We start from the raw sequence: 27,801 nt of genomic DNA on the forward strand, positions 1-27,801 counted from the left end.
TTGTGCTGATGTTTGAGTTTCGTGCTTTTCATCATCAGTGTTTAAACAATAAAGACTTTAATTCTGACACTAACACAGTGGCTCCAGAATATTTATTTTGCACTCACTTTACTCACCTTAAGAACAAGCATCCTCCCCAAGGGAATACAAAGAACAAGCATGGCATGTGCAAGAAGATCACCTCCACATTGGACCCTGGAAGTACAGATTCCCTCCACCTACAAAGGATCTGACCCTGGGAGTAAGAGGGAATGTGAAAGAGCTAGCCGGTGAGAGGTTTCAGCCCCCAAAGAGTAACAAATACTTTTATGGCCCCACCCATGCAGGATAGGTGCACCAGAGTGAGGTTACATCTGTATGTGAAAGATATATAGATAGTCACATGCCCAGATTCTAACAGGTGAATTTTCAAAGAAGTTACTTGTGTAAATGTAACATACTATCAGGGTAATTTTCAAAAGGAGCTGTGCTCGTAAATGTAACAAATATTGTAAAGTGTAAATGTGTAAAGTGTACTTAGGCGAGTAAATCCTATGGACAATTCAATGGCATATATTGTAGCAATTTTCAAAAGCCCACTTAAACAAGCAACACTTCATTTACCCGTGTAAAACCCATTTTTAAGTGTGTATATGCTTTTGAAAATCAGGCCCTAAAGTGTCCCAATCAGCTTGTTAAATTTAACAATTGTTTAACTAAGGTCACTGGTTAGCACTTTGGGTCCAAACTAAAAGTAAACCCTGACAAAGCTGAAGCAATGTGGGTTATTAAGAAAGGTGAAAAAAAACCCAGAATCTCCCCCTTTCTCTTGATTGCGGTTTCCCACATTCCCTTTAATAAAGACTAGAGCCCGAATGTTAAAGGCCTTGCATGTATAAATTTCGGGGAGGAGAGGGGAAAAGATAGGAAGGGTAGGGTGAGGGTTAGGAAAGTTCCCTCCCTGTCTGCTCCTTAATTGGAGTGGACTGAGAAGGAATTGGTCTAGGCCCGATTGAGTTGCCACACGTATAAAATCCCTACCCGGACACACGAGTCGCAGGCTGCCCGCACATGCGTGGATGTTAAAATCTGGCATGCATGTGCGTGTGGATATTGCATCTTATAACATGCACGTGTCGGCGCATGCACGTTATAAAATCCACTGGTCCATATCCACGCTTGGGAACCGTACGCACATGGACGCGCGTGCCCTCCTTTTAAAATCAACCCCATAGTTATTACACTTAGAGTTACATTAGACTCCAAATTAAATTTCTCCCACCAAATATTGGATCTTGTTCAATGTTCCTACTAATTTATGCACTAATTTATCTGGTATTTCCAAGCATTCCTTGACCATCATGTTCTTAAAACCATGAACATGAGCTGCCTTGACTATTGTAATACCGTCTATCATGGCCTATCTCTAAATCTATTCAAAAAGCTTCATATAATCCTAAACACAGCAGAAAAATGTAATATTTAGAAGGAAAAATATGATTATGTAACCCCTTTGTTTCAAGATTTATACTAGTTACCAGTTATATGCTGTATCCGTTTTAAGTTTTTATGTCTTACTTTTAAAGCCTTTGGCTGCAGTATTCCCCTTATCCAGGGCCAGTGCAAGGGGTATTAGATGCCCTGGGCAAACTTTATGCCTTGTGCCCACCCCCCTTCCCCTTCAGTCCAGCTCTGGCTCCAGCCCCAACCTCATTCACTCAGACAGGCCCCCCTCTCTTATACACACTTAGGTTCCTTGTCTCATTCAAACATGCACCCTTACACAGGCTCTCCCCTCTCTCTCACTAACACTATTGCTCTCTTCCACACACACAATCCCTCTCACTCACACAACACACACACAAACAGAGGTGCTGCTCATTGTCTGCCGAGTCTCTACTCCTCTCAGCCATGAGGGGGATGGGCTCCGCTTGTGCCCCCGCATGGCTGCTCTTTGCTGCCCCCTAATGAATGGTGACCTAGGCGACCACCTAGTTTACCTATTGGGATGCGCCGGCCCTGCCCTTATCTCTCTAGCCGTCTAATGCCTTACCAGTCAAGACATTCTCTATGAGCATCACAACAGGAGTTAATAAGATTCTCCTCCCCAAAGAGATTAGATTTGAAAAATGTGGGAGATGACATTTTTGTATCCTGCTCCCCTGTATTGGAATTCCTTACCATTCTAGTTTGATTAGAGAAAGAATATCTCAAATTCAGGATACATGAAAAGGCATGGTTATTTTCTCAAGTTTTTTAACTTCTCAGCCAAAGTTAATTATTTTCCTAAGCTCCTTTTACTTTATTTATTATCTTAAGGTTTTAAATTTATTTTTATCATTTTGTGTAGGTCTTTATTGTTAGTTAACATTTGTTGTATTTGTTTTCATATATATCTTAGTTCTTATTTATACTGCAATGTTTGTGTAGCTGTTCCATGCTTTAATTGCTATTTTTTAACATCTTATCTTTATCTGATATTGTAACAAACTGTATTTTTTTGTACATTGCTTTGATTTTATATATTAGAAAAGCAATCTAGAAAGTAAAGTAAACTAAACTCTGGGATCCTAGAATGGGAAGCATTTCTGAGAATGAAACCCTGGAGGTTGTGGGTTTCAATCTGCTATCTTAAACCCTAAATTTAGATTCTAGAACCTTCCTTCTGCACCTTCCTATATCGTGGGTACTTGCATGTACTATAACATCCTCCCCAACACTCTCATATACATTTTTATTCCTGGTCAGTGGTAATACATTTTGGGGCTCAATGCTTTTTTCTCCATTTCTACCCAGTGCACTTTCAATATACCTAGACTTTTTCTCTTACCTTAGTATTTAAGTGATATATACCTCTGGTAGTTGGCTCTAATTGTAGATAATTGTCAGTTAACTGAGCATTCTGGATAGTGAGGTGCTGGATAATGAAGCTTCTTCTTTATTAGAACTAAATGATTTGGTGAACAAACTGCTCAAGAATATTAATTAGATTGGGGTATTCTGATGACTTATCAAGATTACTGTATGTTTTTAATATTTGTAAAATTTCATAAATAAAAAAAATAAAAATAGACTTTCACAGTGTGAGTGGAGGGGTGTGCCTATGAAATGTAAATAATCAGAGCATCTCATATTGTGAACTCAATGAACCAAAGTTAGTTTGACCCTCATAATAGGCTTCATCGTATAGTCTTAAAAACAAACAGTGATTGACTGATGATTAAATGTAAGGCGGAGTTCTAATGTTATTTTTAAGACTATACGATGAAGCCTATTATGAGGGTCAAACTAACTTTGGTTTGTTGAGTTCACAATATGAGATTTTCAGACTTCAAGGTATTTCTTATATAACTATCACACATTTACCTAAGGGTCCAACTAAAAAATTGTAGGTGACCGTGGTTTGCTAAGTAATAATCATAGCATTACATTAGTTGCCATAATTATAATAGTTTCTCAAATAGTTTGTAAATTGTGTTTCTCAGCTAATCCTGTGAAACCTGGATGTAAAATAATGAACTGTACTGCTCAACAGGAAAAGCAGAACATTGCTGAATTCCTCACTCAAATTTGACCCAAATTGAGCATATATATGGCAGTGTTACTTTCAACAGTCTTAACATGCAAACATTATAGTTTCTGTTCTGCACAATTCCTGAGTCTTATAAAATGACTGAATAATATCTGTAACTGTTCAGTTTTCAGCATTCATTCTCCAGTTGCAGAATAAAGATTTTGGACTAGCCCAGAGGATATTTGGCTATTCCCCATGGAGAATGTCACCTATGAATAATTTTTGTCATGCTTCTGTATTTCCCAGAACAGAGGCATATGTGTCTGGAAGTTGATAGAGGTCATTGTATGCTGAATTGGCAGCTTAAGGCTTGATTCCAAATAAGGGTCTGCATTTTTAATACAGTGAATTAGTTCCCTTAGGGCTATTCAAGATACTTCAATAAGTCAATTTCTTTTAAAGAAATTATAACTTCAGTAACATGCATATGTTAGAACGTTGAAAATATTTTAACAAGATTCCTTATGCAGTTTCAAGTCCAACTCTTCATAATGTTCTGTATATCACAAAGTAGCTTCCATGAATGTTGTATAGCTTGATGAACACTTTTTAATCTAAAAAAGTGTTCTTAGTTATCATGACTTAGTACAGTAAGATGTTTAAAAGATTTTTCCAACTCAATGTAACTAATATGTATTATTTATTACTAGATTCACAGATACAGGCAGGTCACCAAAATGTGTGCCAGATATGAGAAGGGCTAAAAAAACATGGAATCTCATTTATTAAAGATCTGCGTTAACATCTTCTCTATACAACAGTTGTAGATTTATGGGAGAGCTGTAGCATTTGCATGGACTTTGACATGATTGAGAACTTTATTAAGTAAGGAAATATTTCCTAAACATATTGATTTATTTCTGCAATGTATGTATTTATTGATTATTTTTAATATATTTTAGAAATGCATTCAATATTTGGTATGCTAACTGGGAATGCTGCAGAGCATACATTTATTTCTTAAATTGTTGCACTATTGTTATTTGCAGAGCATACATTTATTTCTTAAATTGTTGCACTATTTAGAAACTAAATTCTAACTTTAGTTTCAGAGAAGGCAGTGAGTCTAAAACTGCTGGTGATATTTATTGTTTAGGGTCCCTCACACCCCTTTACTCTGCTCTTCTTAGATTGTTTATAGGGAAACAGTTTTTCCCACTGATATACCTAATTAGATAAATTGATCCCTGTCTTCAATTGGATTCCACCCACTATCCTAGCTCTGAAAACTGCATCTTATCCCTGGTTCTCAATCCTTGCCAATGTCCTCACTGTTTTTACTTGAAAGTTCTATCCATATGTTTGGTCTGTATTTCTTGTCTATTAGACTGCAAGCAAGGACTGTTTAAGTTTATCTGCATAGTGCTATACAAATAATATCAATCATAATAATTAGCAGATCAAGGTATAAGTAGTCTGCTGTGATCTCCCTTCTTGATTTGCTTTGATATTTTAAACACAAGCATTTGCATAACTGACCATGCAGAGAGCGCTCCACTGCTGAATACTTCATGCAAATTCAGATTCCAACTCTATTCCAACTTATACAGTTCACAAACACTAGAAAGAAGAAGAAGTCACACAGTACTGAGAGGACACTTCCTTTAAAAGATTCAAACATGCCCAGGGTATATTCATTATACTTGCATGTTGAATTCCATGGTATTAATAATTATTTTCAATCTCTTTCTTTCATACTTCAGAGCTATTATAATACAATTGAACTGTAACTTGGGGAAAAGTAATGATGCTATGCTGAAGAATAGCCTTTAGCATAGCAGTAGGGAGTGAAGATGTTGAAAGAAATGAAGCATGACATGAAGATTAATAGATGGAGCAGTGACTTTTAATTGGAACGTTGACTATACAATGTAAGTGCAATAATTACTAATTAGGAGGCTCCATGTAATTGCCTTGTGACCCACATAGAACCATTCTTTCCCTTCCTTACTTCTGTTGAGTAAAGGTCAGAATATAGTGGATGTCTTATCAAGGATTAGGATACTAAGTAAAGCAACAGATAATGTCTGACATTTTGGCTGAAAGGTAGGAAAGCTATCTAATTCCAGTGGTACAACTAGATTCAATATGAATTTCTATTTAAGAATACAACATAGCATAAAATACTATATGGCACATATACTACAATAATCACTTTAATCAATGCATATCACTTTAATGAACAATTTTTTTAAACTCATGTTACTGTAAATATAAAATCACAGTATTTGGTAGTATTATTTTTATATATACCCTTAGGGGTAGATTTTTCAAAACAGCGCGAGCGTGTCCATGTGCGCGCGCTACCTGGCGTGCGCACATGGACACGCAATTTTATAACATGTGCAGGCAGGCACGCACATGTTATAAAATCGGGGGTCGGCGCGCGCAAGTGGGTGCACAATTGTGCACCTTGCGCGTGCCGAGCCGACGCTGAGCCGCGCTGCCTTCCCCCATTCTCTGCCAGGCCTCAGAGAGAACTTCCCTACCCCCCCACCCCCACCTTCCCTTCCCCTACCTCCTCAGTCCTTTCCCCCTACCTTTTTCTTTTTTTTTCTTTTATTCCAAAACTTACTTCAGCCCTGGGGTGGGGAGGGGACAGGGCAGGGCGGTCTGAGGATGGGGTCCCCACCCCATCCTCAGACCGCCCTGCCCTGTCCCCTCCCCACCCTTTTTTGCAAGCCCCGGGACTTACACGCGTCCCAGGGCTTTACACATATCGCTGGGCCTTTTGAAAATAGGCCCGGCGCGCTTAATCTTTTGAAAATCCGGCCCTTAGCCTTCAATACAGTGAATCATGAGTTATTATTGTGCTGAACTGGGGACCGGGGGTAGGAGCTTCCTCATTTTGTTCTTATTATCAAGAAAGATGTTCCAGGTAGATAATGCTCAAAGCAGTTCCGTCTGACAAAAGTTAAAAGTGGGTGTTCCTCTTTTTAATATATATTTACCTCATTTACATATAATATTGGAGTATATATATATATATATATATATATATCTCAATCATATTGGTGCATATATCATTTTACAAAATGTATGCTATGATATTTAACTGCTTTTTCTAATGGAAGTGGTTGTAAACACTATGATACAAAAGTACGGTACATAGGATGTTCAGAGACTATACATACTGCTACTGAATATAAAGAAGGCTGAGGCTATGCTAATTTCTTAGAATTTTGAACCTTGTTCTTGTCCTGGAATGTTGGTTAATGCTACTCTGATCCCATTTAGCAAAATGACCCAAAATGTATATTTCTTGATGGACCCAATTCTGACTTATTTAACATAGTTGATTAGCCTTAAAGTCAGGCTTTTATAAGTTATAGCTTTTACGTCATCTTTGCTATATTTTACCTGCTGCTGGTAGCTATCATACAAGCATTCGTATTGAAATCTGTGGACTGCTATAATGCTCTTCTAATAGGCTTGCCTAAATACCAATTACAGGCGATACAATTATTGCAGAATGCTACAGTCTGTTTTTAATAATACATAGTAAATTAAGAGATCATATAACACCTTTGCCTTTGCTCCTAATAAAGTAGCGGATCACATTAAAGTTTTATTATTAGTTTTCAAGACATTAAAAAAGGGAGGTCTATTATGTCTAACTTTTCTTTTATTTAAGTATGAGCCCAAATGCTCATTGTGATCTGAAGCCGATCATTTGCTGGTTTTATCAGCTTTAAAGGAGACACGCAATGCTGAAACACATGGACATGCATTCTCTATTTTAGGCCCACACCTATAGATTGCATTGCCTAGTTATTTGAGATATAACAGGTACATGTCCAGGCCATGACCAGTTTCAGAGTTTCATCCACCAGTTTTCCCCCAGTCTACAGCCAGGTCCTCCAGACCCCCCCTGGTTCTTTAGCCTGCACTCCTCCCAGTTAACCCAGACCCCTCAAGCACTTTCGAGATGACTGGAAATAGTTTTATGTGGACTTACACCTCATACATAAGAGAAGTAACAACTCTGAATGGGACTTGGGTGCACTCCCAGGCACATTAGCTACATGCGTGCATATTTCTTGGGTCTGCCTTGGAATGCCCATTCCCCACCCACATTCTGCCCCCTTTTTTTTTTCCTGATGTAAGATATTAGTGCATCAGTACTTGTGTGCATATGTGGGCAGCTTCTAACATCGGGTGGACGTGCACATGTGCTAGATGTGCACCCAGCTCCTGGTTTTCGTGCGCGTCCGGCTTCTAATGTTCCTCTTCAAATCTTTGGACAACAACATCTGCCCTTTCAAAACTGTGGCGGCAAACTGACTTGCAAACTCTGAACGTTTTTGACCTTTTTATGACCAGAATTGTTTATGTTTTAAAGCAATCTGGTATCAATCAGTCATATTACTGAAAAGAAATTTTGCACCATGGTCTTTTATAATGGGAATTGATGACTGTACAAGCAAAAGAAAAGTGGGGGTTTGAAAAAAAAGTCAGCAATTTTCTGACAGTTTCCAAATGATTATGCTTGATGACATTATTACTAGGCCTGTAGCAGCTGGTTCAGTGTGTACTCCTGAAAGATTAGCTGCTAAAAATAAATGCCAAATGCTGAAATGGTTCAGATAAACTATATAGGTTAATAATTCACTTTCTAGATCCAAAATTCTTTAAAGGAAAAATGTAATTAACCTAAACTTCTGTTGATAGAATACTTAGATGTTGAAAGTAGCTGAAAGACAAAGTTTCAATATCCTGGGAAAAGTACTGCTCGTTTTTCAACAAATACCTGCACCCTGAAAATGATTGTTGAATTAATTTAAGTGATGTCAGTTAGGAGTATGAACATACAGAGCTATTTTCATCATCTAGTTCAGAGTAGGTTGGTAATTTTTCTAAAAAAAAAAAAAAAGGCATTAATTACATCAAAACCTTTCCACAATTTAGCCCCCGGATGTTTCTGTGAAGTTCAATGTCCTTACAAGAATAATTCCAATTGGTTGTTGCTTACTTCCAGAGATAATCAGTGACTGCCCCCCTTCCCCATGTCTATCTGGCTAATAATTCTTTATGGACTTTTCCGCCAGGAATTTGTTCAAACCCCTTTTAAACCCTGCTATGCGAAATCCATTTTCCGACCATGGCAGGAACACCATCTGCTATCCAACAAAATATTTTTTTGAAGTCCTTCACATTCTTGAAAGCAATTGACAAAGGTTTCCGGAATATCTTCCCACTTTGTTCAGGGGTATTAGGCATCATTCTTCTTGGATTTCATTGGAAGCTCAATATCTTGTAACAATTGCCAAATATATATCATCATTTTTATCTGTACTCTGATCAAGTGCCACACAAACCCCGCTGTGTCTTTTAATTCAGCCATTAATGTTTGTCTTCCATTACAATCACACATCTCTCAGCTATTCTGATGGACTAAAGCAGTTCTTTATTTCAGGGTAAAATCAAGTCTTTGCTTGGTAAATCACTGAGCAACATTTTTAAACTGCTGAGGAAAGCTTTGTTTTTATATCCCCCATGGCTGTCTGTTTTTTGAAATGCATTGAGGAAGATGGAAACTTCCTTGTGTAGCTCAAATTGTGCTTACAATTACGTGTTGGAAAACACTGCTTTGCTTACTGAATACTACTGCCCTTTTGATAGATTCAGTTTTGTCTGTTTTCTCCTGCTTCATTTCAAAATAGCACTTCGTATGTGACAAACAATGCTTTCACTATACAAAGCACATAACAGCATGGTCCTTCTTTTGATTAAATCCAAATTCATCTGTACAAGAAAGCTGAAATGTGAACAGTTATCAATCTTTGATTTTTTAGGAGCTGATGGTTTGTCAAGTGTAGCTATTCTTCCACTTTATAAAAAAAACCCAAAAACCCTACTGATATAAACAGTTGGGACTAAAAATATCCCAGTAGTAATCAGTACTAAGTATTAAAGTTCCCAGCGTTTATATCATGCCAGGAGAAGGAACTGTCAGATGAGAATGCAAAACTCTCCATACCACTTTGCTTCTCCCTGTGTATTTATTTAGTATCTGTACAGTGCTTCTTTCATCCAGTAGCAGCATGGGGATGAAAAGTAGTAGAATTATACTGCTCCCCTTTCACATTCCAGTTAATGCCCATCCTTATACCCCATGAGAGTTGGGAATGCATCACATCCTGCCAAGCCTAGTGAGAGGCTTATCCTACCACTTCCTTAAATCTTAGCAATTGCAAGGGAATTCTAGCAGCATAATTTATTAAATTGGTGCCCTAATTGGTAAGTCAGCCTTATTTGAGGTTCCTCTCCCCATGTCCACAACACAGTTCTCGCAGAATCAAAATCTGGTGTGGATGATCAATTCTCCTATCAAATACATATTTTTTAAGTTGAGGCCTGAATGACCAGCAGCTTCAATGTTGTAATGGCCGTGTGCCAGAACTGTCCTACTTGCATTGGCAAAAAGGGATCACTCCTACCCAATACTTGACCAACACTTCCCCAACTATCCTGCTATGGTTCTCCTGCTTGGAAAAAGGGAGGCAGAGATCCAATGTGCACCTATAACCGCAATCTTTTATTATGTATAGTTAGTATATTTATTGTATCCAATACTCAGGTTTCGAAGCCATTTTCCCAATAAGGACATAGTCGTCTGCCCTAGGGCTGGTACTGAGTCACATAGTGCTTGGACCAAGCCAGAAACAGGCTGAAGTAGCTCAGTCTGACCTTTGTTCACCTTGGTGACCTGGTCATCGGACCCCATGAAGAGGCACAAGTCATGTCCCTTATCCTCTTGGAGCTCTTGTCCTGCCTCCTTCCCCCAGCTCAGACCTCTGGGAGTCTCTTTGCCCCAAACCATGCCCCAATGCCAGCTTGCTACTTAGTCATCTTTCAAGTGGAAATGAGAGCCTTGGAATGAGATCTAACTACTCTATAGTGGCCCTTTTCCCAGCCCCATATTCTTCTTTGACTCTGATTGGTTCAGCAGCACACTCCTGTGCCACTCTAGTATAACCCAAATGGTTTGTAACACTGTTGGCTGCAGCAGCAAAATGACATGACCCTTAGCAGGCAGAGGTCACAAGCCTGAACCAATGGGGCACATTTTAGATATCCCAGGACTCCCTTATTCCCTGACACAGTGCTTAAGCACTGTTTTTTTTTAAGAGAGAATATTGAGGGTTATTTTCAGCAGCCCACATACGGCTAAAGATTGTGAGTACTTTAGCTCATATTCATATTAGGGATGTGCATTTATTTTTTAACAAATAGGTTTCTGAAACAAAAATTTCATTTTTTAAATCATTCACCTGGGACCTGAGAAAGCAGTGGGAGGATTGAGGAGGCCCATTTTGTCCGGGCATCTTTCCAGGTTATTATTAAGCTCTGGTAATAGATTTTCAGTGCAGTTAGAGAAAGCAATTAGGGGGAGGTTCCATTCTGACAGCCCTCCCAGTAGTGGGGCTGAAATGGATATCTCCTGCCAGAGGCTTTTTAGCAGAGCTCTGCAAATGGATCTGGGGCAGTCTAAGTTGGATGTTAGAGAAAGAGGTTGGAGTTTTTACCCTTTAAGAACCTCCAGGGTGGGTTTGGACTACACTGCTATACTCTCCAACCGAAGTGCAGAGTGTTTTGTCCAGGGACTGAGTTGTATTTTGGATTTTTGAGTAAAGGAGCCCTGATGAAGGCCTGGGCCTTTCTGAGGATCCTGGATTGGGGAAACCTGAGTTGAAGACACCCAGGTTTAGGGAAGACCTGCCCCTAAGTGGTGGTGACTAGGGATGTGAATTGTTTTTTGACGATTTAAAATATCGTCCGATATTTTTTAAATCGTCAAAAATCATTACAGAGTGCGATACAATAGAAATTCCCCCAATTTATAGTGAAAAATCGTTAATCGGGTTTGTGTCTACTAACGGGAGTTATTTGGGGGGAGGGCGGGAAAACCTGCACACCAAAACAACCCCTAAACCCACCCCGACCCTTTAAAACGAATCCCTTACCTTCCCCCACCCTCCCAAACCCCCCCCCCCCCCCAAATGTTTTAAAATCACCTGGTGGTCCAGTGGAAGCCCCGGGACCGATTGCCCGCTCTCAGGCCGTCGGCTGCCACTAATAAAAATGATGCCGATGGCCCGATAAAAAAAAACCCACCCTGACCCTTTAAACCTGACCCCTTAGCCTCCCCCACCCTCCCAACCCCCCCCCCAAAATGTTTTAAAATCACCTGGTGGTCCAGTGGAAGCCCCGGGACCGATTGCCCGCTCTCAGGCCGTCGGCTGCCACTAATAAAAATGGTGCCGATGGCCCGATAAAAAAAAACCCACCCGACCCTTTAAACCTGACCTCTTAGCCACCCCCACCCTCCCAAACCCCCCGCCCCCCAAAAACGTTTTAAAATCACCTGGTGGTCCAGTGGGGGCGCCGGGAGCAATCTCCTGCTCTCGAGCCGTTGGCTGCCACTAATAAAAATGGCACCGATGGCCCTTTGCCCTTACCATGTGACAGGGTATCCGTGCCATTGGCCGGCCCCATGCAGATGCCGAAGCCCCTGAAACCCGAAACCCGTGGGTTTCAGGGCCTCGGCATGCCCCACAATCTTCCCCCCTCCTCTCTCCCTCGCTCTGTGCCGAATACCTCTGGGATTTTGAACACGGCAATGATGTGCGCTGGTGGGGAGTGGGCCCCAGGAGGAACTGGGAGCACAGGCTGATGACGATGCAGCCGCTTTAAAAGGCCAAGTCCAAGGAGTAGTCAGTCTTTTTGATCACAGCTTTGTTTCATTTCTTTGTTCTGGGGTCAGCATACAGTGTATCTCATGGCATTTCAGAATTTGGATCATGGCTGCCTGAAAAGAAAGCCCCCATGGAATGGTAGCTTAAACGTGGTGAGCCGAGCACTGTAGGAGGCTCTCTGCTGAGACACCCTTGGGTTTAACTGCTTCTCCTGCTTGACAGAGTGCGACGGAGACGTGGCTCACCGCGTTGCTGAAGAGTCCTGTGGAACTGTAAGTCCTTCCCCCCTCCCCTTTCTGAGACGGGACTTCCACGAACAAGTGCCTATACAAAAAAAAAAAAAGTGGGAGGATATAAGTAAGCAAGTAGGGAGCCAGCAAGATGACAGAGACCTGACTCAATATGTGTTCAGGGGTTAATCATGATGTGTCCAACCAGGTAATCCCTGTGGGGGTGGGAGGGCAAAATCACATCGAGGGAGAAAGCCCAAGCAACAAGCAAATGATTCTGGCAGTGCACCCGTGGATGCAGCTCAAGGGAGCGGCGTAGATGAGACACATTGGAATACCGCGCTGGGGACTTCTCATGAGCCGCTGACACACAATGCTTCCCATGCCAGGCACATTCCCTCACATGGGACCAGCTCAACCGTTGAGTGAAGCAGCAGGAACCTCCCGGGGGGGGGCTTCTCCCAAGATCATACCTGAGCTTCCCAGGAGGCACGCAGCTGCAAAGCTTACTGGAAGGGCCTCGTCCACAGCAGCTTGGGACCCTCATTGTCAGTTCAGAGGCACAGCGGGCCCCAGGTTATATCCATGCCCCCACATACATGTGCATATGCTTATTCATGCACACATGTACACACACAAAAAAAAAAAAGGGGTTTGTTAGGGGCATGTCAGGATGGGCTTTGCACGTCCACATGTAATGAGGTATTTTAAAAGTGACAGATGCGTGAATGTCATCACAATTATGCATGAACATTTGCTACCTCACATTTATGCACATAAGAGCAAACTTTCACTTTGAATAGTAATTTGGCTTTGGTGGGCTGGTTTCTCCAAGTGAGTGGACACAGGAGTAGGCCAGGGGGTGGGAGAGAATTTTCTAGAGACAAACTGAGATATACTGGGGGAAGTGTAAAACCGTGGGTCTTATTGTGGGGGGTTACAGGGACAGACTGTATCATATAAGGGGGTTTGGAGTGAGAGTACCTGGGATAGACTGGGTCATACTGAGTGATAATTGGCACAGGCTTATACTGGGGTTTACTTGAAAGATTGGTGGGTAACTGGGACATTCAGGGCTATAAGAGTGGGGGAGTGTGTGTTATTGGAATATATTGGAATATATGGAATATATATATGGAATAAATATATGGAATATATTGGAATATATGGAGCATATAAAGGCACACTCTATGTACCTTCAACAAAATCTTCGCATCATAAACGTGCCATATCTACAGCAGGCCCCATTCAATGGAATGCGCTCCCACCAGACATTCGGCTTGAGTTCTGCCACTCTTCATTCAAAAAAAAACTTAAAACCTGGCTCTTTAGCCAAGCTTTTCCAGGACCATGATCATCATTTTTTCCCCTCCAACCAGCAAGAACATATCTTCTTCACAAACCCCCATTTTCCATACCACTACCTACTTCGGTATCTAATCTCTTGCTGCAGGACACTTGAGACGTTCTCATTTATACGTTATAATTTTTATGCTCAATAAGACCTGTCAACTTAATTGTTTAAGTCTTTTTTTTTTTTTTTTTTCTCCTTTATCTTTTGGTCATCAATGTTACAACGTTATCATTAAATTTTGAACTTATGTACACTGTTCCAAGTTTCATAACCTTGTTCTATGTAATGCCTTTTGGCAATTTTCATGTTCTGTTTCAATGATCTTTATTTCATATAGGAACACCGGTATATAAAAATCTAAAAATAAATAAATAAATAAATATTGGGAGGTGTGAGTCAATGGTGGAGAGTCCCTTTTCAATATGACTCTAACGCCCTAAGCATACTCAGGTCACAATGGCTGAGGGGGGAGAGAATACAGAAAAGGAAAGTATACAGGACTAGGACACATTTTTTGGATCTATCTGAGGAGCAGTCATATATAGGTTAATGATCAGCAAGGAAGCCATACTGTACCTATGGTAGTAGTTAGTAGAGATGTGAATCGGTTCCGGAATCGTGTTTCTCGCAGTTCTGACCACTTTTTTTGGCTGATCCGAGCCGAAACCCCCCCCCCCCCACCGGACCATTTAAATTTAATTACATAGAATACCCCACCCTCCCGACCCCCCCCAAAAAAAACTTTCCTAAAGTACCTGGTGGTCCAGTGGGGGTCCCGGGAGCGATCTCCCGCTCTCGGGCCGTCGGCTGCCAGTAAAGAAAATGGCGCCGATGGCCCTTTGCCCTTACCATGTGACGGGGCTATCGATGCCATTGGCCGACCCCTGTCACATGGTAGGAGCAATGGACAGCGGGTGCCATCTTAAAAAATGGCGCGAGCCATCCATTACTCCTACCATGTGATAGGGGCCGGCCAATGGCACTGATAGCCCCTGTCACATGGTAAGGGCAAAGGGCCATCGGCTTCTTGAAATCTCAAGTTTTGACCTGGATTTGGGGGTCGTGCTGACTCACTGGAAATAGAAGGTGGAGAAGATCAACTGAACCAAGTTATGGTGAAAAGAACATTACATCTTATTAAATTGCCAACCCCACAACATCTTATTAAATTGCCAACCCACAACTGGAATAAATTTGGGAAGCAATTGCAAGTTTGCATTAATCTTTTGCCTCTCAATTGAATCTGATAGTGGAAAAAGTGAATAATATACAAGACAGAGTGTTTAATATAGAAGAATTTAAAGATAAAGCAATAAAAGAAACAGAAAAAATTAAATAAGATGTGGATAATTGGAAGTTAGTGCAAGACACATTAGTTAAAATGAATCAACAATTACAGATCAAAATGGAAAATTTGGAAAATGCAAATAGAAAGAAGAATCTACGTTTGATTAATTTTGCCAAATTACCACATGTTTTACGAAAGAAAATGTTTAAAAGGAATATGTTGGAAATATTTAAAGTCACAAAATTGGCAATACTGCCGTTAGTAAAGGCATATTATATACCATCATATAAGAAACAGGAAAATGTAATACCACAAGAAGGGACGCAAGTAATGGACAATTTAACTTCAAATTTAAATGTATCATTACTGCTGGAGACATCAAATAGTGAGCTTGCACAGGAGTCTACTATGATGGTAACATTTGATTTTGAGTCAGACCGGGACTGGGTGCTAAGGCTGTTTTACAAACACCGTATGGAAGAATTTCTAGCCTTAAAAGTTAGAATGTATCCTGAATTTTCTAAACAAATGCAAAGGAGGAGGAGACAATTTTTACTTCTGAAACCTAGGGTACTCCAAATTGGAGCATCCTTTTTTCTTAAACACCCTTGTAAGTGTTGTATTAATTACAAGGGTCATTCATATGTCTTCTTTTCCCCTCCTCAGTTAACTTTCTTTTTAAGTGATACAATTGCTGTGACTTAAGGTAACTAGTGTGTTCAGTTAATACCTTTAATATGTTGCCTTAAAAAGATTATTATTGAATAATTCTTACTTTAATTTGGATCCATGATTGTGGACTATATTAGGAAGGAGGAATGAATATTTTTCTGAAATTGTGAAAATTTGTGTTTAATTTTCTGAATTCCACCTGTGTCTAAATCAAGTTTGTATTCTTGTGAAATAAATTGTTAAAATGATAAATAATAAAAAAAAATGAATTGGTTAGTTACACTTTTGGATAATATAAAAACTAGGGGGCACTCCATGAAGTTAGCAAGTAGCACATTTAAGACTAATCGAAGAATATTCTTTTTCACTCAATGCACAATAAAGCTCTGGAATTTGTTGCCAGAGGATGTGGTTAGTGCAGTTAGTGTAGCTGGGTTTAAAAAAGGTTTGGATAAGTTCTTGGAGAAGAAGTCCATTAACTGCTATTAATCAAGTTGACTTAGGGAATGGCCTCTGCTATTACTAGCAACGGTAACATGGGATAGACTTGGTTTTTGGGTACTTGCCAGGTTCTTGTGGCCTGGTTTGGCCTCTGTTAGAAACAGGATGTTGGGCTTGATGGACCCTTGTTCTGACCCAGCTTGGCAATTTCTTATGTTCTTAATATATACACATCTGTATAGGTTTAGCCTCATGACCATACTAAAGCCCCTTTCTCAATGTTTTGTATTAGAACATTGACTTGTTATGCAGCTAGAGGTATGCACATATACTTATGTGATGTGGATCTTTTGCAGACAGTATATGTAATATTGATATCCCTACAATACATAGACATTTTTTAATTAAGGTTGTAATTCTAAGACTGTCCACATTGGTATAAAATTTGTGGCTAATTTTTTACCAGTAAATATTATGCAAATTTTTCAAAGTAAACTTATGTGCAAAAGCTTGCTTTGAAAATTATCCCAGGAAAGATGTCCCACAGTAGGAATTTCTTCTAGAATACACTAACATGAGAATTCTAAGAGAAGAAATCACTAGAGTGAGAAAGGATCTCATTCTGGTTCAAGGAACTACTCTACATTGTTAGTGAAGAAAAAGGAATCACCAGATTGTATTCACATACCAAAAGAGGGACTCCCACATAATGGAAGGGGAGGAGGTGTTTATAAAGTGTATCCTAATAGGGATGTGAATTCATTTGCAATGACATAGACAATATCAATGACATTGTCTATGTCATTTGATTGTGTTTTTTTAATGGAATAGTAGAAAAAAATACAAAATTTGGTGATTTTTTTTTGTGTATGCACTATCTGCAAATAGTGTGCACAGTTACCTCCAACAAATGGCACAAGCCTAGGGTCTCTAGATACACACTATCCTATTAGTGTATAAGTAGCTGGGAGGAGCCAAACTCTGTAAGCAATGCAAACACAATCAAGAAATATATAACATTAAAGATACCAATAAAAAGAATGTCAGATCTGCTAATAAATTCAATTAAAAACTTGTATAAAAGTGTTTGAAATATTAACCAATACTAATAAAATATTTCAAAATAGCAGATACATCACATCCAATAATTAAAACTAACAAGGATTTTTAAAAAATGCTCTGCTCTCTATTCCTGGGAACATTTGATTTCCAGTCATCTTAAAGTCTCCCTAAATTGCCTTTGATTAGCAGGAGAAAGATAGGTGCACATGCCTCCTCCTCCCTCCCTCAAACATACACACACATACATACACACACACACACACACACACACACAAGCACCCTCCTCCTCTCACACACATGCAGACCCACAGACAGAAGCACCCTCCTTCTCTGTCACACACACACACACACAGAAGCAGATCTTGCATGCATAATCGTGCCCCTCCTTTTTCAATGGCCCCGCCAGCCTAAGTTCCGGTGGTAGCCTGCGGCTCTCTTCATTATCTCCTGGGACAGCCTGATTCTGCCTACTTTGGCTCTGCTGGCCTGAGCTCCAGCGGTGGCCCATGGCTCCCTTCTTCAGCGACGGCCTGATTCTTTCTTCTTCATCGGTGACCCGCAGCTCTCTTCTTCAGCGGCGGTGGCCCACGGCTTCCTTCTTCGGTGGTGATGGCCCGCGGCTCCCTTCTTTGGCTCTGCCAGACTGAGTGGCGGCAGCAGGAATCACGTTTATCCAGAGGAATACCTAGATTATTTGGAACCTGGGGTGAATACTTCTTTGGCACTCCACCCAATATATAATTTGAAAATTTCCTAAACATCAATAAAAGACTTATAAACAGCTGACACATTAAATAACACCCAATAATTAAAACTAATAAGGATTTTGAAAATCTCCTGCTTCCATTATCTGTCACCCTAAGGTGACAGAATATGCAAAATCTTTCAAACACCAATAAAATATTTCAAAACATCGGATGATTAAAAAACACAAATATTAAAAACTGTTTTATTACCCCCCAAAAATTAAATATTTCGAAAGAGCAGAATTATCAAATTACACCCAATAATTAAAACTAATAAGGATTTAAAAAATCTTCTGCTCTACATACCTGTGATCTTCTGATTTCCAGTCACCCTGAGATTGTCGTGGATTGGGGGAGATAGGGATGGCCAAATTGTATCTTCTCTCTCTCTCTCTCTCTCACACACACACACACACACACACACACACACACACACACTCACTCACTCCTCACAGATACATTACAGGTGTGTGTGTTCCTGTGAGAGCCTATATGCAACACATGGGTTCTCATAGGCACACAAAAAGACACAAGCTCTCACATGGACACATTCACAGGTACACAGACACACACATAGGCTCTCACACAGACACACACATGTACAAACACTCAGGCTCTCAGACATACTCTCTCCCTCAATCCCCCTCCCCCCCCCCAGCAAATCTGAGTTCCTGCTCTTCCTTCAATTTGCAAATTTCCACTCTCCCACTTAATCCCTCAGTCCCTCTCTCCCTTCCCATGCACCCCTGCTCCTGCTCCTGCTCTGTTCCTGCTCGAGTGTACGTGCAGCAGATCGCATACAACAGAGAAGCTCGTGCTCACTCGAGGATTTCCTGCCTTCGTTCCAGCCTCGGGCTCCCAATAATGACGATGCTGCTGCGATGGGGGGCAGGGGCATCATCATCATTCGGAGCCCGAGGCTGGAAGGGAAGGCAGGCCTTCACCGGCCCTGTCCATCATGGCTCCATGGCTCATCCTGATTTTTTTTGTGGGGGGGGGGGGGGGGGGGAGAAGAGCATAAGCTGTGCGCGAGCACGGATGCACGCACACACGGAAATAAAACACGGATCTCTTCGACGGCCGCCAGCTGCTTGCAGCCTCTCTGCTTCTTTGGCTGCTGGCGACCCCGCACTCTCTCCTGCTCGCCGCCTTCCCCGGGTGTGCCACCCCATGCAAATGCACGGTATGCACACCCGGTCACACAGGGCCTGGTTCATGCCGCTGCAGGACCTTTCTGCTGGCGGCAATGGCACCCTTCTCCCCAGTTGCCACCCAGCGCGGTCGTCCGCACTCTCCCCCCACTTAGCATGCCTCTGTGTTTATCCCAACATCATCTCCTGCTGCTGGTAGCCAATACCACAGTAAAAGCTGCAAGACTGGCCTCGCGGCAGCAGGAGATGACGTCGAGATAAATGTGACTGCTGCTGCTCAGGGTTACGGGTTTGGTTTATCCCTGCCCGATCCAATGTCTGACTCTGGAGGCAGGGTGAGGCAGTGGCTGCGGTAGAGGTGTTTTGAAAGGGCATTTTTTTGCCGCTTCAAACTTCTGCCGCCTGAAGCGATCGCCTCTCCCTGCCTCATGATAGAACCGCCCCTGTCTTCAGCTGTCTCCGCCAGCTGCTGCCCTGAGTTTCTCTGTGCTGCAGCTTTTAACAGTCAGGACATGAATGTGCAACAATTCATGATTAGTCATTCAGAGCATGAAAAATATCTCTTGTTCATTGGACTGCTGGATCCCCCATTTGCATGGGGGGGTATTTCTCCTCCTGCCACTTAGCAACTTCGGATCAGGGTCAAATCTCAGTCTTATAACTTCTTGTCTCATGAACGGTTTTGCAGTATCAGTGTTTTGTTGTGTTTTTTTTAGCTGATCTGTCTGATAATTTGCCCTTTTGATAGTTGTTTTTTGTCTCCCAACAGATTTGGACTGTGGCAAAATTCACCTGAGAGCCCCCATATCTGATAAACCATTCTTCTTGGATTGGTCATTTCTTGCTTCCTGGAAGATTTTGGGACCAATCCCTGGGATATTTTTCAGCTTGTTTGTGTAAAAAGACAGTGAGACCTTAGAGGGGCCTCAGTATACTTCTTGTTGGCAGAACAAATAGCTCAGCAGTAAATCACTTCACCAGGTCAAAGTTCATCTCTTCTGCATCCCTTAGCATCCTTACTGTGATCAGAATTCATATTTGCTTACATTCAGTAGAGAAATGTCGGATATCTCCTACAATCCCACTCCCACCACACCTGGAGTTTGCATTTTATTAAAAAAAGTAATATTTAAAAAAATAAACATCTGGCCACAGGCCCCAACCCCCACCCCCACCTCCCAGCCCCTTCCCTTTATTAAAAAAAATATACACCACCAGGGGCCAGACCCCACAGCCCACCCTCCTGATACCTCCCTAACTGGTCTCACCAAAATTTTTTCTGGTGGTCTAGTGGGGGCTCAAGAGTGACCACTCCACTCCAGGACCCAGTGTCACTCATTTAAAAAAAAAATGTCATGGCCACCCTTTGCACCTATCATGTGACAGAGGCTACTGGTGCCATTAGGTAGCCCCTGTCACATGATAGGGCAAAGGACGGCCAGATCTATTTTTAAAAATGGTGTCCAATGGGTCCAGAAATAGAGAGGTCACTCTTGGTTCCCCACTATACAACTAGGAAGAATTCGATGAGTCTAGGGGAGGGTCAGGAGGGTGGGCTAATTTTGGCTCTGGGGGGCTGCTCCTAAAAGAGGTATTTTTTTTTAACAAATGGGAAGGGAAAGGGAGTTGCGCCTGTGAGCAGAGTTTTATATTATAAAAATATTACTTTTACTGGGGAAACAGACACCTCCGGAGTAGCAGGAGTGTGTGGTGGGATAGGGAGTCTCCAGAAACCCCTGGAGTTTTAGACATTTTTGTTTGTTTGATTTGGAAATAGTGCATTTTTTTCAAATATTGCACACTATCTGCAAATAACATGCACTATTTCTAAAAACATACAAAAAAAATGCTCTGAAGTGAATTGACATGAGCAAGAAAAGTAAAATGTTTGCTGTTCTCACCACTATATCCTAATAGGGTCTGGGAGTCAGAGGAAGCCCATGCTAGCTGGGAAACTGCTGATTAATGAACTGCATTTTTGTGACTTTCAGGATTTCTGTTTTGGGTGTAACACATCTTTTTTTTATTTTTTTTTTTTACCAAATGACCATCCTTTTATCTATTGCTTCAGTAAATGTCTTTAATTTTGAAACAATACTTGCTGATGTGGACAGTGGATTTTTTTTTTCCAGCGTGGTGTCTTTGTTCTAAGCATGCAGATCCCAAATTGTTGCTTCTGCCCATTGAAGAACCTTAGGAGCAGCTAGAGCAAGCTAGATAATACCCTGCAGCACCAAATCTTGCCCCTTATGCTGCAGACAAGGAGGACAAGGAGTTACATCTGAAAGGCAAGAAGGAAGGAAGGAAGGAAGGAAGGAGAGGGATCTGGGGAATCACTCAAGGAAGCAGGCAGTGAGAGGAGCAGAGAAGCAATGACAGAATAGGGGACTGTGTGAGAGAGGAAGGAAAGAGACTATGTCAGGGATGAAGAAAGGGTATTATGGAGGAAGGCAAAGCAGGAAAGAGTCAGAGAGTTATTGAGGGTATTCAGACAGCTGGACAGGACATAATAACATGGAGGCAACCTGATCAAGTGCTCCATAGCATGATGGAGAATTTCCACCTATTAAAACACAATGGGCCTTTTTTACTTGCCTTTTACAAAGATATAGTTTCTTTTTTTTCTATTCTGGAAATGTGAGAGACTGTCAATAGTAGTAGTCACCACAAGGTGTCTGTGTTTTCCAGATCAGTACAAGGCGTTAGTATCATCTTTTAGAGGCTGCATTACCAGCAGTGGCCACAAGATATCAGTATTTTCTGAATGTATACCGTACTTCCCCAGGAATGCTTTTTGTAAATCTGTCTAAAAGCATATGTGTTGTGAAAGCCCATGTATACTTTTAGCTGATCTTAGGGGGGTGGGGGTGGGGTGCACTTTTCAACCAGGGCCTTCTATTCAGATAATCGCTTAGTCACCATGCCCTTGGAAAACTATCCTCGCTATGAAAATATAGTTGAAATTGCTTATAGGTATTTTATAATTCCTTTTCAAGACTGATATATAGGAAAAGGTCTGTTACATTTTAATAGATCTTAATAATACCCTAGTATTCCTGTAATTTCTAGACTTTATGCCAAAAAAATCAATATTTCTTTAACTTGGTAATGAGACAAAATTGTTTCTTAATTGAAGCAGCAAGATACATCAGATTACAGCTCGAAATGTTCCGGAAAATCACATGATTTAACCCAACACAGCCAAATGCACCTGTCATGTTTCATCACAAATTTAAAGATGTACCAGCTTAGGGTTAAAAGCAGAAAGAAGTGGGCAATTACCCATGAAGTTTGTGCATTTCCCATCTCAAGTGGAGAGATGAAGACATTAAGGAGCTCACTGTGACTGAAGCACTACCACAAACTTTCACAGGAAGAATGCATTTCCTGCTGTTCATCATTGTGGCTCAAGATCCTTAATAATTAACATTTGATTTTGAAAATGTGTGCTTTTATCCAGGTGGATTGTTATTACTATGTCATTTTTTTTTTAGTGATTCCTATGATGAATTCTTCCTCATACGGTACTAAATAAAAATATTTATCATTTTTCTGCCTTGTGTCTTTTTGCCTTTTCTCTAGAGGATACTACCACCCTATTAGGAACTAGCAAATCTCTAACATTTAAATAATCATAAATTAGCAATGTTGTTCTTTGAATGATAGTAATATATATGTTCAGACTTATTAAAGACATCCACTATTCACAGAAGTAAAAAAAAAAATAAAAACAACTACTTTCTGATTTTGCCTCTCTGTGGGTAAAAATTATAAAGTCAGCGTGCCAAAGAGTGGAGGGGAAAATGAGATGAGGTTATTTATTTAAAAACTATAGGGCATGGCTATGCTGCTGAATATAACCGGATAAGTGCTAGTTAACCGTATAAGTTATAACCGGGTAACATTAGACCTGCTGTTGAGCTGGTCTAACTTATTTGGTTAACAACTAGATAAGGCTAAATATATTCACTTATACAGTTATGATAATTGAATAAGTTGCCCCAACTTGATCCGCCCATTGCCTGCTTCCAAGATAGGTGGCTCTCTACTTAACTAGATAAATACTTATTTGGATAAATTGTGGCAGCTGAACATAGCTGGATATTCAGCAGCTGCCACTTAGCCAGATAAGTTTTACTTATCTATGTTGCGCAGGAGGTGGACCCTTGGGCTGAGGTGGGGTTGACGCTACCCGTAGGAAGGATCCTATGGGTCCCCACCATCAGCAGACGGAATGGGCTGACTAACGGAGGCCGGCTGCAGCTTCGCCAATACCAGCCCTTGTTCCCCGCGGATTGAGCCTTTGGGTACCAGGGCTGGCTGGATTTAGGTGGGCCTCCTTATGTCGTCATCAATGGAAGGATGGAGAGGTCAGCCCAGAGACAGCAACAGCAGAACTGGAAAGTCTGTACTGGATGAGGTGGAGACCCGGGCGCCAAAAGATTCAGAGTCAGACAGGGGGCGCCTGAGCAAGAACAGGCTGAAGCCTGAAAAGGCCAAGTTCAGGAAGTAGACAGCAGAGGCATTGTAGAGCAAGCTGGAGTCAGGGCCAGCGGCAATCAAGGAGTGGTGGCAAGGCAAGTCTGAGATCTGGACTAGGAGATGATCAGTAGTGTAGTCAGGCAAAGCAGAGGTCTGGACTAGGAGATGATCAGTAGTGTAGTCAGGCAAAGCAGAGGTCGAGTCCATGAGAAGATCAATGGCGTGGTCGGGAAAAGCAGAGGTCGGATCCAGGAGAAGATCAGTCCATAAGGAAAGTTAGAGAGCAGGAACTCAGGAACATTGAAATTGTCGGTTCAGTGTGCTGTGGCAGTCAAAAAAGCAAACAGAATGTTGGGAATTATTAGAAAGGGAATGGTGAATAAAACGGAAAATGTCATAATGCCTATGTATTGCTCCATAGTGAGACTGCACCTTGAATACTGTGTACAATTCTGGTCGCCGCATCTCAAAACGTTATAATTGCGATGGAGAAGGTACAGAGAAGGGCAACTAAAATGATAAGGGGAATGGAACAGCTCCCCTATGAGGAAAGACTAAAGAGGTTAGGACTTTTCAGCTTGGAGAAGAGACGACTGAGGGGGGATATGATAGAGGTGTTTAAAATCATGAGAGGTCTAGAACGGGTAGATGTGAATCGGTTATTTACTCTTTCGGATAGTAGAAAGACTAGGGGGCACTCCATGAAGTTAGCATGTGGCACATTTAAAACTACTTGGAGAAAGTTCTTTTTCACTCAACGCACAATTAAACTCTGGAATTTGTTGCCAGAGCATGTGGTTAGTGTAGTTAATGTAGCTTTTTTTAAAAAAAAAAATTGGATAAGTTCTTGGAGGAGAAGTCCATTACCTGCTATTAATTAACTTGACTTAGAAAATAGCCACTGCTATTACTAGCAATGGTAACATGGAATAGACTTAGTTTTTGAGTTCTTGCCAGGCTCTTATGGCCTGAATTGGCCACTGTTGGAAATAGGATGCTGGGCTTGATGGACCCTTGGTCTGACCCAGCACGGCATGTTCTTATGTTCAAGAGAAGACAACCAGGAACAGGAACTTGAAGGAACAGGAACCAGGAATGCGATGAAATCACCAGGAAGCAATGAAGTACACGACCAGCGTGGAGACCTGTTGCAAAGGTGACTAACAGCAGCTGAGCCCGGCCTTATATACCGGAACTTCAGTGATGGCATCATCCGGGGCCGTGGCTGAGTTCCCGCCACGGGCCCTTTAAAATCAAGAGTGATGCGCTCACGCTCGCCTAGGGAGGAGTGTGGCGCTGAACGACGGTGTCTCTCCATGGGCCATGCGGAGAGGCCTGCAGCGGAACACAGGAGCTTGTTGCAGTAGCTGGAGCACCGGGGGTGGCCCGAGGATGGAACTGGTGGCCCACCACCACAAGGGACGTGGAATCAGATGCTGGATTCAGCAATGGAAGGTGAGAGGGCTGGGCCGTGGGCCTGCCGTGGCCATCATACGCAACAATCTAGCTAAGCTGCATTTGAATATCTATCCCATATATATTATATACTGCTTCCCCAATCTAATAGAATGCTCAAAGCAGTGAACAAAATTCCCTATAGGACACCTTCTACATTCACAATTAAAATCAACACAAAGACAGACAATTAAAAACCCAAAAGGCTCACAAGGGCCTCAATTTAAAAATAGGGCAGCCAAATCATCCAACTGTAAACAAGAGCTTCTGGCCATTTAATTAATACAAAGTTAAACAAGTCCTGAGAGACCCTGTGAAATAGCTACTGTCATGGATCCTGATCAAAGGACATACACCCAATCTTCCATTCATATCCCAAATTAATATTCTGAGTAGAGTCCGGCTTTTACCTTCTACATGAAGATAAGTTGATTTGCCTCAGGCTTAACATCCAGCAGGAGGTTCTTTCAGAGTGTAGGAACTGCAACTGAAAATGCATTTGCTCTGCAGTGAGCCCACTGCACATTACATACTTGTAGAGATGTCAAAAGGCCTCCCTGACTGGATCTAAACCACTGCTTGGATGTGCACCAACTAAGCCTCTTTATTGAATAGGGTGGACATTTTCCTTACAAGGTACAAAAAATTGAATTTGGCTGTAGAAAACATGGGACTCTAGCCTAAGATTAGGGTCTGACTATACCACCAAATTTTGTATTTCAGGAGCAAGAACTCCCTGTGTCTTAAGGATCTTCCCTGAGGCTGAGACATCAGTATTGCCCACTTGCAAAATTTCCATTTTCTGACAATTCAGATCCAGCTTCCTATCTACTACCAACTTTCAATCACTGTTAAACAGTCATACAGTTTTCCTAAGTCAGGCACTGGTTACTTCCCCAATAGGATAAACAATTGGATGTCATTGGCTTTAAGATCTAATGATCTTAAAGCCAAACGTAAACGATCTAATGGTCCTCCCCAAAGGGCTTATAAAAATGTTAAATGGTAGTGGGGAAAGAAAGGATCCCTATGGTACACAGGTAGAGGAAGAGAGGAAGAGGTTGTGAGCGAGAATAAACTAAAGAAGAGACATGAAGGGCAGCAGGGGCACTTCGTTGTGTAATTGTTGGAAGCAATAGCCCCCACTAGCAAAGATCCAGAAGTGTTCTCTAGACTCATTTGAACATGAGTGAAGGAAAGGGGCAGATGGTGGCAGCCAAATTGTAACAAAGGAGAAAGTTTATTGTTAATCTCTTCAGGATGAGTCCGTTGTTTTTTTCATTATTGTTGCAGTGGTATCACAGATAAGAAGAATTTTTCTACCTCAAGGACCTCGAAATTGGCATTTAAAGGTGAATTTTTAAAACGTTACACATAAGCAAATTAGCATATATGTGCATAACTATCTACTATTGCCATATTCTGTATTTTATAAACATCCAAAATATGCAAGCATTTTCCCTGCCTCCTTGATGGAGTCTCCAGTCACAATCCTGCTGATGTCTCATAAGAACCTAAGAACATAAGGCTTGCCATACTGGGTCAGACCAAGGGTCCAGCAAGCCCAGCATCCTGTTTCCAACAGTGGCCAAGCCAGGTCACAAGTACCTGGCAGGATCCCAAGGGGTAGATAGATTCCAAGCTGCTTGTCCTAGTTTTTGGGTACTTGCCAGGTTCTTATGGCCTGGATTGGCCACTGTTGGAAACAGGATGCTGGGCTTGATGGACCCTTGGTCTGACCCAGTATGGCATTTTCTTATGTTCTTAAGAATAAGCAGTGGATTTCTGCAACTCTCCCTTAATAATTGTTAATGGACTTTTTGTCCAGGAACTTGTCCAAACCTTTTTTAAACAGAGCTATACTAATAGCTTTCACCACATCCTCTGGCAATGAATTCCAGAGCTTCATTATGCGTTGAGAAAAAAATATTTTATCTTATTAGTTTTAAATGTCTTACCCAGTAACTTCATTGTGTGTCCCCTGTCTGTACTTTTCGAAAGAGTAAACAACTGATTAACATTTATTTATTTTATAGACCTCTATCATATATCCACTCAGCCATCTTTTCTTCAAGCTGAAGAGTCGTAACCTCCTTAGCCTTTCTTCATAGGGGAATTATTTCATGCCCTTTATCAACTTGGTCTCCCTTCTCTATACCTTTTCTATTTCTGCTATATCTTTCTTGAGATGTGATCAGAACTGAAAACAGTACTCAAGATAAGGTTGCACCATGGAGTGATACAGCCATTATCGTTTTATTTTCCATTTCTTTCCTAATAATTCCTAGCATTCTATTTGCATTCTTGGCTGCTGCTGCACAGTGAGCAGAAGATTTCAATGTATTTTCAACAATCACACCTAGATCATCTTCCTGAGTGGTGACTCTGAATGTGGAACCATGCATTTTGTAACTATAATTTGGGTTACTTTTCTGTAAGTGCTTCACTTTGTACTTAATTTCATTTGCCATTTGAATGTCTAGTAGGGATGTGAATCGTTTTTCAACGATTAAAATTATCGTCCGATAAATTTAAAATCATCATAAATCGGTAAAGAGTGCGATACAATAGAAATTCCCCCGATTTATCGTGAAAAATCAGTTTTTTTGTTAGTGCGCACTAACGGGAGTTAGTGCACACTAACAGGAAGTTAGTGTGCACTAACTAA

The sequence above is a fragment of the Rhinatrema bivittatum genome, chromosome 2, assembly GCF_901001135.1.
Source record: "Rhinatrema bivittatum chromosome 2, aRhiBiv1.1, whole genome shotgun sequence".
Classification (NCBI taxonomy): Eukaryota; Metazoa; Chordata; class Amphibia; order Gymnophiona; family Rhinatrematidae; genus Rhinatrema; species Rhinatrema bivittatum.